Here is a 13818-nt window from a genome sequence, read left to right as displayed (position 1 = left end):
AAAAAAACCCCGAAAGCAATCACACGTACTCCACCCAAAAATCTAACTGGCCTTGTTCATTAATTAATTTACAATCTAATTAACTACAGCAGGGAGTTGGTAGCTTGTTGCCGTCAAAGGGGACTCATAATTCATCACTCTACTAGACGAGTATTAAGGTGGGCTATTTGCCGGCAGCAGGGGCAATGGCCGGCAACAACACGTTTCTAATCTATGTGTGACCTCATCCTCATTGCCACCTCGGAAGCAATCAAACAGTCAAATGTAGCATGGTCCGTAAACACATCTTAACAATCCAGGACGGCAGGCAGGGCGAACGTTTCTAGGCACGGAGGAGTTCACACATTGGTTGACGAAGGCTACCGTACGTAGCATGATAGCAGCCTCACAATTTTCATGCGTCGCGATGTTTTGGAACACTAGTGCAAATCAAGTCAAGGCACACACTAAACGTTAATCCGTTGCAAATGTTGTTTATACAACTATCGTGCAGGGAGTTGATGGCTTGTTGCCATAAAAGGAAGGCTCATTATGTTGAAACAACTGGAAGGCCGAAAATTCATGTCTAGCGGGGCGAATGGGGCGACTGGGGCGACGGCCTATGGGGCGACCGCGGGTGCGTCGCCGGGTGCCGCCGGCGATCGACGACGGGTGGGGGGCCGGTTTTGGGCACTAGCTGGTGCCGACGAGGACAACCCGGATGGGGACGCGGACGAGGCGCCGCCATCACCGCTGACGCCGACGCCTTCGGACCAGATTTGTGAATTCTTCCATGCGGGCTACACGGAAGCGGAAGTGGTGACGACAATCGATAAAGTGCTGCCTCTCGACGATCCGGCCAGGATAGGGTTGCACAAGGGAGAGAAGGAGGAGATGGTGCGCCGCGTGGTGCATCGTCGGATGGCGGCGACGGCGGTAAGGCCTTGGAAGGGTCCTATCCCGAAGGTCAGTCTTCCTAACCTTACCATTTTTTATTTAATTCGGCCGGAATCTTGGACTGTTGTTAAGAGGAAGAAATCGAGAAAGGCGGTGGCGGCGGCGGCGCCGGCACCGGCGATCAGAGAGATCGGCGAGATCCGTGCCGACAGGAATCGTCGTTTGAATTTGCTCTTGGACCTCAGTGGCTCCAATCGGGCAACGGATGACTTGGGCCGGCCTACTGATGGGTATGCGGCCCATAGCAAGGCAGCTCCACTTGGACCGTTAGCTGGGTATGTGGCCCAGCCTAACATGGACTCCGTTCGGGCGACTGATTACGTGTGGGCTGTTCCCTGCATGCGTGCGATCGATCACGAAGGTTCGTGCAATAAGCCGCCGTCGTTGTGCCCTAGCTGGATTCGTAGGAGAGGGACGCCGGGGTTTCGCCCTTGTGGCCCGGGGAAAGTGGCGCGCATTCCTCCTCTCGGGTCCATGGCTGGACGTGGGGCTGCGGCGCCGCCCGCCAAGAAGCCGGCCAATGCTGCAGTTGGTCGGGGTGGGGCTGCTGCGCCGTCGGGCGGGGCGACACCGCCGCCGACTGCGAGTGTGGGGCGCGGGGCCCTGGGGCCGCTTGGCCAGAGGCCCCCGGCGAGCGGTGCTGTGCCTACGGGTACCCAGGGTCGCGGCGTCGGCCACGTGGGCGTTCGGCTGCCGGGGCATGTGCCCATGAATGCTACGGCCGGAAGGGGTGGGCTCAGGCCTCCGGCGCCGACTGCGACGTCGTGGCTCAGCCAGCTGTGGGTCGCGGTGGGCCTCGGCCTCAGGCGCCGGGTGTGGCCGGAGTAGCTGCAGCTGGCCGGGGTGGTGTGGCCCTTGGGGTTGTGCCGGCGCCTACAGGCGGCCAGCCTCGGGCCGCACCTCCGCCACACTATGTCGCAAGGCAACCTCAGAACCAGTCGCATGTTCCGCCCCGAGGCCAGTGGGGAGACGATGGATATGATGCGTATGGAGATGGACAACATCGTGGTTCCTCTTCCGCGGGAGGAGATCGTGGTTACGCCTGGCAGAGTGACGGGTCTACTGAGAGACCATTCCTCGGTCCTCCCGGTGGATTTGTCGAAGAAGCCTCAGGTCCGGACAACCGTCAGAGAGGGGGCTACCGCGGACATCGTGGGGGTCGGGGTGGCCGTGGGAGGTATCGCCGACAACCTCCGCCCCCGGCCGGTGGTGACCACGCGGCGGCGACCGTGGAGACCGATCACGCTCAGTCTACGGGCCTCACTACCCAGGCGATGGAGGTGGTGACGGCCCTGGCTAGTGTGGAGGTACCTGCCTCCGGGACGGTGGCTGAGGTTTCAAACAGGTCTGATTCTGAGAGGGTGGCCAAATGGGCGCGCAAGAAAGAAAGGATGCTTTTCTACCGTTGTGGTGAGAAGGGCCACTTCATTGCTGAGTGTGTGGCGGAGCTATGTGAGTCGTGCGGCAAGCCAGCACATACATCTGGGGATTGCTCGTTTCTGCGTGACCAGGCTCCGGCTCTGACAATGTATGGAGTATATTGTGTGGAGCTGATGTTCTTTGAGTCCCCGGCAGCGAGAGAGATTCCGGAGGAGACTCAGAGTATGACCACCGGGATTGTGAAAGCGACCCAGAGTGAGGTGACTGAGGCTCAGATTGTGCGGAGGCTTCAGGAACTGGCACCGGGTGAGTTCCAGTGGGAGTTGGTTGCTCTCGAGGACAATGTCTTTAGGGTGGATTTCCCCTCTGTTGATGATTTGCAGAGACTGCTGAGCTTCGGTCTGTGTAGGGTTCCTGACACTAAGTGCATCCTGGAGTTTCACGAGTGGAAGAAGGTGGAGCCTAAGGGCAAACCACTTACGCAGGTCTGGTTGAGGTTTTTGGGAGCCCCGTCCAAACCGTTGCAGGATGTTCATGTTGGGGAACGTTGCAGAAAACAAAAATTTTCCTACTCGTTTCACCAAGATCCATCTAGGAGTTCATCTAGCAACGAGTCATCGGATGCATCTACATACCTTTGTAGATCGCGCACGGAAGCGTTCAAAGAACAGTGATGATGTAGTCGAACACGACGTGATCCAAATCACTGATGACCAAGCGCCGAACGTACGGCACCTCCGCGTTCAACACACGTACGGGACGGGAGACGTCTCCTCCTTCTTGATCCAGCAAGGGGAAGGAGAGGTTGATGAAGATCCAGCAGCACGACGGCATGGTGGTGGATGCAGGGCGTCACAGTAGCAGGGCTTCGCCTATACTACGAGGGAGAGACGTAACGGGGAGAGAGGGAGGCGCCAAGGGCTGGGGTATGAAGTCCCTCCTCTCCCCCACTATATATAGGGGTGCTAGGGGGGGCGCCGGCCCTAGTAGATGGAATCTACTAGGGGGGGCGCCGGCCCTAGTAGATGGAATCTACTAGGGGGGGCGCCGGCCCTAGTAGATGGAATCTACTAGGGGGGGCGGCGGCCTAGGGTGGGGGGCTTGCCCCCCCAAGCAAGGGGGCGCCCCCCTTTAGGGTTTCCCCTCAACCCTAGCCGCATGGGCCCTAGGGGGGTGGCGCCCCAGCCCACTATGGGCTGGGTTCCCTCCCACTTCAGCCCATGGGGCCCTCCGGGATAGGTGGCCCCACCCGGTGCACCCCGGGACCCTTCCGGTGGTCCCGGTACAATACCGGTGACCCCGAAACTTGTCCCGATGGCCGAAACAGCACTTCCTATAAATAACTCTTTACCTCCGGACACTTCCGGAACTCCTCGTGACGTCCGGTATCTCATCCGGGACTCCGAACAACATTTGGGTTACTGCATATACATATCTTCACAACCCTAGCGTCACCGAACCTTAAGTGTGTAGACCCTACGGGTTCGGGAGACAAGCAGACATGACCGAGACGACTCTCCGGTCAATAACCAACAGCGGGATCTGGATACCCATGTTGGCTCCCACATGCTCCACGATGATCTCATCGGATGAACCACGATGTCGAGGATTCAATCAACCCCGTATGCAATTCCCTTTGTCAATCGATATGTTACTTGCCTGAGATTCGATCGTCGGTATCCCAATACCTCGTTCAATCTCGTTACCGGAAAGTCACTTTACTCGTACCGTAATGCATGATCCCGTGACCAGACACTTGGTCACTTTGAGCTCATTATGATGATGCATTACCGAGTGGGCCCAGTGATACCTCTCCGTCATACGGAGTGACAAATCCCAGTCTTGATCCATGTCAACCCAACAGACACTTTCGGAGATACCCGTAGTCTACCTTTATAGTCACCCAGTTACGTTGTGACGTTTGGTATACCCAAAGCACTCCTACGGTATCCGGGAGTTACACGATCTCATGGTCTAAGGAAAAGATACTTGACATTGGAAAAACTCTAGCAAACGAACTATATGATCTTGTGCTATGTTTAGGATTGGGTCTTGTCCATCACAGCATTCTCCTAATGATGTGATCTCATTATCAATGACATCCAATGTCCATAGTCAGGAAACCATGACTATCTGTTGATCAACGAGCTAGTCAACTAGAGGCTTACTAGGGACATGTTGGTGTCTGTTATTCACACATGCATTACGATTTCCGGATAACACAATTATAGCATGAATAAAGACAATTATCATGAATAAGGAAATATAATAATAATGCTTTTATTATTGCCTCTAGGGCATATTTCCAACAGTCTCCCACTTGCACTAGAGTCAATAATCTAGTTACATTGTGATGAATCGAACACCCATGGAATTCTGGTGTTGATCATGTTTTGCTCTAGGGAGAGGCTTAGTCAACGGATCTGCTACATTCAGGTCCGTATGCACTTTACAAATCTCTATGTCTCCATCTTGAACATTTTCACGAATGGAGTTGAAGCGACGCTTGATGTGCCTTGTCTTCTTGTGAAACCTAGGCTCCTTGGCAAGAGCAATAGCTCCAGTGTTGTCACAGAAGAGCTTGATCGGCCCCGACGCATTGGGTATGACTCCTAGGTCGGTGATGAACTCCTTCACCCATATTGCTTCAAGTGCTGCCTCCGAGGCTGCCATGTACTCCGCTTCACATGTAGATCCCGCCACGACGCTCTGCTTGCAACTGCACTAGCTTACTGCCCCACCATTCAAAATATACATGTATCCGGTCTGTGACTTAGAGTCATCCAGATCTGTGTCGAAGCTAGCGTCGACGTAACCCTTTACGACGAGCTCTTCGTCACCTCCATAAATGAGAAACATTTCCTTAGTCCTTTTCAGGTACTTCAGGATATTCTTGACCGCTGTCCAGTGTTCCTTGCCGGGATTACTTTGGTACCTTCCTACCAAACTTACGGCAAGGTTTACATCAGGCCTGGTACACAGCATGGCATACATAATAGACCCTATGGCCGAGGCATAGGGGATGACACTCATCTCTTCTATCTCTTCTGCCGTGGTCGGACATTGAGCTGAGCTCAATTTCATACCTTGTAACACAGACAAGAACCCCTTCTTAGATTGATCCATATTGAACTTCTTCAATATCTTATCAAGGTATGTGCTTTGTGAAAGACCTATGAGGCGTCTCGATCTATCTCTATAGATTTTGATGCCTAGTATATAAGTAGCTTCTCCAAGGTCCTTCATTGAAAAACTCTTATTCAAGTAGGCCTTGATGCTGTCCAAGAGTTCTATATCATTTCCCATCAATAGTATGTCATCTACATATAATATGAGAAATGCTACAGAGCTCCCACTCACTTTCTTGTAAACGCAGGCTTCTCCATAAGTCTGCGTAAACCCAAACGCTTTGATCATCTCATCAAAGCGAATGTTCCAACTCCGAGATGCTTGCACCAGCCCATAAATCGAGCGTTGGAGCTTGCACACCTTGTCAGCATTCTTAGGATCGACAAAACCTTCCGGCTACATCATATACAATTCTTCCTTAAGGAAACCATTAAGGAATGCCGTTTTGACGTCCATTTGCCATATTTCATAATCGTAGAATGCGGCAATTGCTAACATGATTCGGACTGACTTTAGCTTCGCTACCGATGAGAAAGTCTCATCGTAGTCAACCCCTTGAACTTGTCGATAACCCTTAGCGACAAGCCGAGCTTTATAGATGGTCACATTACCATCCGCGTCTGTCTTCTTCGTAAAGATCCATTTATTTTCTATGGCTCGCCGTTCAACGGGCAAGTCAGTCAAAGTCCATACTTCGTTTTCATACATGGATCCTATCTCGGATTTCATGGCTTCTAGCCATTTGTCGGAATCCGGGCCCGCCATTGCTTCTTCATAGTTCGAAGGTTCACCGTTGTCTAACAACATGATTTCCAAGACAGGGTTGCCGTACCACTCTGGTGCGGAACGTGTCCTTGTGGACCTTCGAATTTCAGTAGGATCTTGATCAGAAGTATCTTGATCATTATCATTAACTTCCTCTCTAGTCGGTGCAGGCACCTCAGGAACATTTTCTTGAGTTGCGCCATTTTCCGGTTCAAGAGGTAATACTTCATCAAGCTCTACTTTCCTCCCACTTACTTCTTTCGAGAGAAACTCTTTCTCCAGAAAGATTCTGTTCTTGGCAACAAAGATCTTGCCTTCGGATCTTAGATAGAAGGTATACCCCTTAGTTTCTTTAGGGTATCCTATGAAGACGCATTTTTCCGACTTGGGTTCGAGCTTCTCAGGTTGAAGTTTCTTGACATAAGCATCGCATCCCCAAACTTTTAGAAACGACAGCTTAGGTTTCTTCCCAAACCATAATTCATACGGTGTCGTCTCAACGGATTTCGACGGAGCCCTATTTAAAGTGAATGCGGCAGTCTCTAAAGCATAGCCCCAAAAAGATAGCGGTAAATCAGTAAGAGACATCATAGACCGCACCATATCCAATAGAGTGCGATTACGACGTTCGGACACACCGTTACGCTGAGGTGTTCCAGGCGGCGTGAGTTGTGAAACTATTCCACATTTTCTTAAGTGTGTACCAAATTCGTGACTCAAGTATTCTCCTCCACGATCTGATCGTAGAAACTTGATTTTCCTGTCACGTTGATTCTCAACCTCACTCTGAAATTCCTTGAACTTTTCAAAGGTTTCAGACTTGTGTTTCATTAAGTAGACATACCCATATCTACTCAAGTCATCAGTGAGGGTGAGAACATAACGATAGCCACCGCGAGCCTCAACACTCATTGGACCGCACACATCAGTATGTATGATTTCCAATAAGTTGGTTGCTCGCTCCATTGTTCCTGAGAATGGAGTCTTGGTCATTTTACCCATGAGGCATGGTTCGCACGTGTCAAATGATTCATAATCAAGAGACTCTAAAAGTCCATCTGCATGGAGCTTCTTCATGCGTTTGACACCTATGTGACCAAGGCGGCAGTGCCACAAGTATGTGGGACTATCATTATCAACCTTACATCTTTTGGTACTCACACTATGAATATGTGTAGCAATACGCTCGAGATTCATTAAGAATAAACCATTTACCATAGGAGCATGACCATAAAACATATCTCTCATATAAATGGAACAACCATTATTCTCAGATTTAAATGAGTAGCCATCTCGAATTAAACGAGATCCCGATACAATGTTCATGCTCAAAGCTGGCACTAAATAACAATTATTGAGGTTTAAAACTAATCCCGTAGGTAAATGTAGAGGCAGCGTGCCGACGGCGATCACATCGACCTTGGAACCATTCCCGACGCGCATTGTCACCTCGTCCCTCGCCAGTCTCCGCTTATTCCGCAGCTCCTGCTTTAAGTTACAAATGTGAGCAACTGCACCGGTATCAAATACCCAGGAGCTACTACGAGTGCTGGTCAGGTACACATCAATTACATGTATATCACATATACCTTTTGTTTTGCCGGCCTTCTTGTCTGCTAAGTATTTAGGGCAGTTCCGCTTCCAGTGACCGCTTCCCTTGCAATAAAAGCACTCAGTCTCGGGCTTGGGTCCATTCTTTGGCTTCTTCCCGGCAGCTTGCTTGCCGGGCGCGGCAACCTCCTTGCCGTCCTTCTTGAAGTTCTTTTTACCCTTTCCTTTCTTGAACTTAGTGGTTTTATTGACCATCAACACTTGATGTTCCTTCTTGACTTCTACCTCCGCTGATTTCAGCATTGAGAACAACTCAGGAATGGTCTTTTGCATCCCTTGCATGTTGAAGTTCATCACAAAGCTCTTGTAGCTTGGTGGAAGCGACTGGAGGATTCTGTCAATGACCGCATCATCCGGGAGATTAAATCCCAGCTGAGACAAGAGGTTATGTAACCCAGACATAGTGAGTATGTGCTCACTGACAGAACTATTTTCCTCCATCTTACAGCTGAAGAACTTATCGGACACTTCATATCTCTCGATCCGGGCATGAGCTTGAAAAACCATTTTCAGCTCTTCGAACATCTCATATGCTCCATGTCTCTCAAAACACTTTTGGAGCCCCGGCTCTAAGCTGTAAAGCATGCCGCACTGAACGAGGGAGTAGTCATCAACACGTGTCTGCCAAGCGTTCATAACGTCTTGGTTCTGTGGGACGGGAGCTTCACCTAGCGGTGCTTGCAGGACATAATCTTTCTTGGCAGCTATGAGGATGATCCTCAGGTTCCGGACCCAGTCCGTATAGTTGCTGCCATCGTCTTTCAGCTTGGTTTTCTCTAGGAACGCGTTGAAGTTGAGGACTACGTTGGCCATTTGATCTACAAGACATATTGCAAAGATTTTAGACTAAGTTCATGATAATTAAGTTCATCTAATCAAATTATTAATGAACTCCCACTTAGATTAGACATCCCTCTAGTCATCTAAGTATTACATGATCCGAGTTAACTAGACCGTGTCCGATCATCACGTGAGACGGACTAGTCAACATCGGTGAACATCTTCATGTTGATCGTATCTTCTATACGACTCATGCTCGACCTTTCGGTCTTTTGTGTTCCGAGGCCATGTCTGTACATGCTAGGCTCGTCAAGTTAACCCTAAGTGTTTTGCATGTGTAAAACTGTCTTACACCCGTTGTATGTGAACGTAAGGATCTATCACACCCGATCATCACGGCGTGCTTCGAAACGACGAACTTTAGCAACGTTGCACAGTTAGGGGAGAACACTTCTTGAAATTCTTATGAGGGATCATCTTATTTACTACCGTCGTTCTAAGTAAACAAGATGCAAAACATGATAAACATCACATGCAATCAAATAATAAACGTGACATGATATGGCCAATATCACATAGCTCCTTTGATCTCCATCTTGGGCTCCATGATCATCTTGTCACCGGCTTGACACCATGATCTCCATCATCATGATCTCCATCATCGTGTCTCCATGAAGTTGCTCGCCAACTATTACTTCTACTACTATGGCTAACGCGTTTAGCAATAAAGTAAAGTAATTTACATGGCGTTTCTTAATGACACGCAGGTCATATAAAAGAATAAAGACAACTCCTATGGCTCCTGCTGGTTGTCATACTCATCGGCATGCAAGTCGTGATTCCTATTACAATAGCATGAACATCTCATACATCACATATAGATCATTCATCATTCATCACAACTTTGGCCATATCATATCACAAACCACTTGCTGCAAAAACAAGTTAGACGTCCTCTAATTGTTGTTGCAAGTTTTACGTGGCTGAATTAGGGTTCTAGCAAGAACGACTTCTTACCTACGTTAAAGCCACAACGTGATTTGTCAACTTCTATTTACCCTTCATAAGGACCCTGTTCATCGAATCCGCTCCAACTAAAGTGGGAGAGACAGACACCCGCCAGCCACCTTATGCAACTAGTGCATGTTAGTCGGTGGAACCGGTCTCACGTAAGCGTACGTGTAAGGTTGGTCCGGGCCGCTTCATCCCACAATGCCGCTGAAGCAAGAAAAGACTAGTAGCGGCAAGAAAGTTGACAAATCTACACCCACAACAAATTGTGTTCTACTCGCGCAAGAAGAACTACGCATAGACCTAGCTCATGATGCCACTGTTGGGGAACGTTGCAGAAAACAAAAAATTTCCTACTCGTTTCACCAAGATCCATCTAGGAGTTCATCTAGCAACGAGTCATCGGATGCATCTACATACCTTTGTAGATCGCGCACGGAAGCGTTCAAAGAACGGTGATGATGTAGTCGAACACGACGTGATCCAAATCACCGATGACCAAGCGCCGAACGGACGGCACCTCCGCGTTCAACACACGTACGGGACGGGAGACGTCTCCTCCTTCTTGATCTAGCAAGGGGAAGGAGAGGTTGATGAAGATCCAGCAGCACGACGGCGTGGTGGTGGATGCAGGGCGTCACAGTAGCAGGGCTTCGCCTATACTACGAGGGAGAGACGTAACGGGGAGAGAGGGAGGCGCCAAGGGCTGGGGTATGAAGTCCCTCCTCTCCCCCACTATATATAGGGGTGCTAGGGGGGCGGCGGCCCTAGTAGATGGAATCTACTAGGGGGGCGGCGGCCTAGGGTGGGGGGCTTGCCCCCCAAGCAAGGGGGCGCCCCCCTTTAGGGTTTCCCCTCAACCCTAGCCGCATGGGCCCTAGGGGGGTGGCGCCCCAGCCCACTATGGGCTGGGTTCCCTCCCACTTCAGCCCATGGGGCCCTCCGGGATAGGTGGCCCCACCCGGTGGACCCCCGGGACCCTTCCGGTGGTCCCGGTACAATACCGGTGACCCCGAAACTTGTCCCGATGGCCGAAACAGCACTTCCTATATATAATTCTTTACCTCCAGACCATTCCGGAACTCCTCGTGACGTCCAGGATCTCATCCGGGACTCCGAACAACATTCGGGTTACTGCATATACATATCTTCACAACCCTAGCGTCACCGAACCTTAAGTGTGTAGACCCTACGGGTTCGGGAGACAAGCAGACATGACCGAGACGACTCTCCGGTCAATAACCAACAGTGGGATCTGGATACCCATGTTGGCTCCCACATGCTCCACGATGATCTCATCGGATGAACCACGATGTCGAGGATTCAATCAACCCCGTATGCAATTCCCTTTGTCAATCGATATGTTACTTGCCCGAGATTCGATCGTCGGTATCCCAATACCTCGTTCAATCTCGTTACCGGCAAGTCACTTTACTCGTACCGTAATGCATGATCCCGTGACCAGACACTTGGTCACTTTGAGCTCATTATGATGATGCATTACCGAGTGGGCCCAGTGATACCTCTCCGTCATACGGAGTGACAAATCCCAGTCTTGATCCATGTCAACCCAACAGACACTTTCGGAGATACCCGTAGTCTACCTTTATAGTCACCCAGTTATGTTGTGACATTTGGTATACCCAAAGCACTCCTACGGTATCCGGGAGTTACACGATCTCATGGTCTAAGGAAAAGATACTTGACATTGGAAAAACTCTAGCAAACGAACTATACGATCTTGTGCTATGTTTAGGATTGGGTCTTGTCCATCACATCTTTCTCCTAATGATGTGATCTCGTTATCAATGACATCCAATGTCCATAGTCAGGAAACCATGACTATCTGTTGATCAACGAGCTAGTCAACTAGAGGCTTACTAGGGATATGTTGGTGTCTGTTATTCACACATGTATTACGATTTCCGGATAACACAATTATAGTATGAATAAAGACAATTATCATGAATAAGGAAATATAATAATAATGCTTTTATTATTGCCTCTAGGGCATATTTCCAACAGTTCATGTTGTGGCCAGCATGGGTATTATTTTTGGGAAGACAGAAAGAGTAGATATGGCTTTTACTCGAGCTCATGGAGTAGCCCGGCTTCTAGTGAGTGTTCTGGATATTGAGTTTGTACTGGATAAGGTCAACTGGACTTATAGGGGAGAGGTTTTCCCGCTCGAGATTGAGTTTGAGGACACTGATCTGTTTGCTGAGGCCATTAATGGGAATGACGTGGATATGCACGAGGGTGACGACAGTGCGGGTGCTAGGGGGGCACCGACTGATGAGTCTTCGAGGGAGGGGACTAACGGTTCTGGCCCCAGTGCTCAGTTGCCCGGGGTTGGGTCCGGGGTTGAGCCGGCACCTTCACCATCTGTGCCTATGACTTCACTGAGGTTTGGGTCCTTCGAGCCAGCCTCTGCCCCTCCCAGACTTTGGAGCGACAGGGTGGATTCTGATGATGTGTTCGAGCGTACGCTCCCTTTGTTGGAGTTCGAGGGAGCTGGAGGGTCTTTGCCTGGACCTATGGTGACGGCTTCGTCACCGAGAACTTTGGTTGGAGCTGGGGACGTTGAGCCCTTGGTTGCTTCTCCTCCCCCTGTCTCACCTGTGGTCGAGGTTCCGGAGATGATCTCTACGCCCGAGTTGGGGCTTGGGGGAGGGGAGTCGGGGCAGGTGGCCTCGACAACTCCCATCTCTCTACCGTCACCGGTGATCCAGGTCTTGGAGGCGTCAGCGGGAGCTGCGACAGGTGGCCCGAGGCAGGTGGCCTCAGCTATTTCGTCCCCGGTGGCGATGACGGTGCCCGCGACCTCTGTGGCGCTGGGGGGGGAGGGGTTCGGGGCAGGTGGCCCTGACTCCTCCTTCTTCTGCGGCGGTCAGGAGGACCGTCTCGCCGACGACGCCGGCGCGCCACTCGGCGCCGAGGGATGGGGCAGGAGGAGGGAGCGGGCAGGTGACCCCAGCTGTCCTGTCTCTTGTCCTACCTGTGGGGCACTTGTCCGAGGGGCTTGGGAGCCCGCAGCCGCCTCCTCTGTTTACTAGAGAGGAGGTTGTGGCCTTTGGCGGGATCCCGGACCCGGTCTCGATGGGGAGACGGATGAGTGCTCGCGTTCAGGAGCTTCCGGAGGTGGATGATATGCAGCAGCGGTGCGCTATGAGGGCGGCCAAGCTTCACGATGCTGCGATATCTTCTGGTATGTCCGTCAACATATCTAATTCTTTATTGCATTTTTATCATGAGGAGATTATTAATAATGCAAACCAATTAGGAGTTACACTAGGTGTTACTGATAGTGAGATCTCCAATTCGGTGAATGATATGTTAGATTTGGAGGCAGAGCGTGCCTTAGAGACTATTCGTAATCTTGCAGCGGTTAAACCCATGAATGATGAGGAGATCGATGCGTTAGGGGTTAGAGTGCTAGATAATCTGTGTGCGGATCTAGCACCTTCTAATCATGAGTCTGAGGATGATGATGTGCCCCTAGATGTTGCAACTATTAGTTCCGTTGAGCCCGGTTATGAGGACCGGGCGACAGAGCCCACTAAGCCAAAGCGTAAGTGGAAATGGAAGATTTATCCCGATTCTGCAGTTCGTAGGAGTGCTAGGATTCGGACTACTAAAAAATTCCATGACGAAATATGAAAGGAATCTTTTGGAATAGCAGAGGTCTTAAAGACTTGGCTAAAAGAAGGTTTCTTGCTGAGGCTTCTCTGGAACATCGGTTAGATTTTATTGCTCCATGGAAACCGGTAGAGATAATTTTGCGCCGCAGTTTCTATCCTCTCTTGCGGGTGGTATTGATTTCGATTGGCATTGCCTCCCTCCACGAGGAAGATCGGGAGGTATCTTACTGGGTGTGAGATGCGATTCCCTTGAAGTCCGGAGTGTAGTAATGGGCGACTTCGCGGTAAAGTTTCGAGTTAGGTCTAAAGTTGATGGGTTCAACTGGGCTTTGGTGGCGGTTTATGGTGCCGCACAGCCCGAGCTTAAACCGGAGTTTCTGGCGGACCTTGTTCGAATCTGTGGGTCCGAGTAGCTTCCGATTTTGGTCGGGGGTGATTTCAATATCATTAGGAGGAGAGAGGAGAAAAATAATGATAACTTTGACGGCAGTTGGTCGTTTATGTTCAATACCATTATTGAAAGCTTGGATTGTTGGAAATATGCCCTAGAGGCAATAATAAATTG

The sequence above is a fragment of the Triticum urartu genome, chromosome 7 (assembly GCF_003073215.2).
Source record: "Triticum urartu cultivar G1812 chromosome 7, Tu2.1, whole genome shotgun sequence".
Taxonomy (NCBI): domain Eukaryota; kingdom Viridiplantae; phylum Streptophyta; class Magnoliopsida; order Poales; family Poaceae; genus Triticum; species Triticum urartu.
This window is presented reverse-complemented; position numbering follows the sequence as displayed.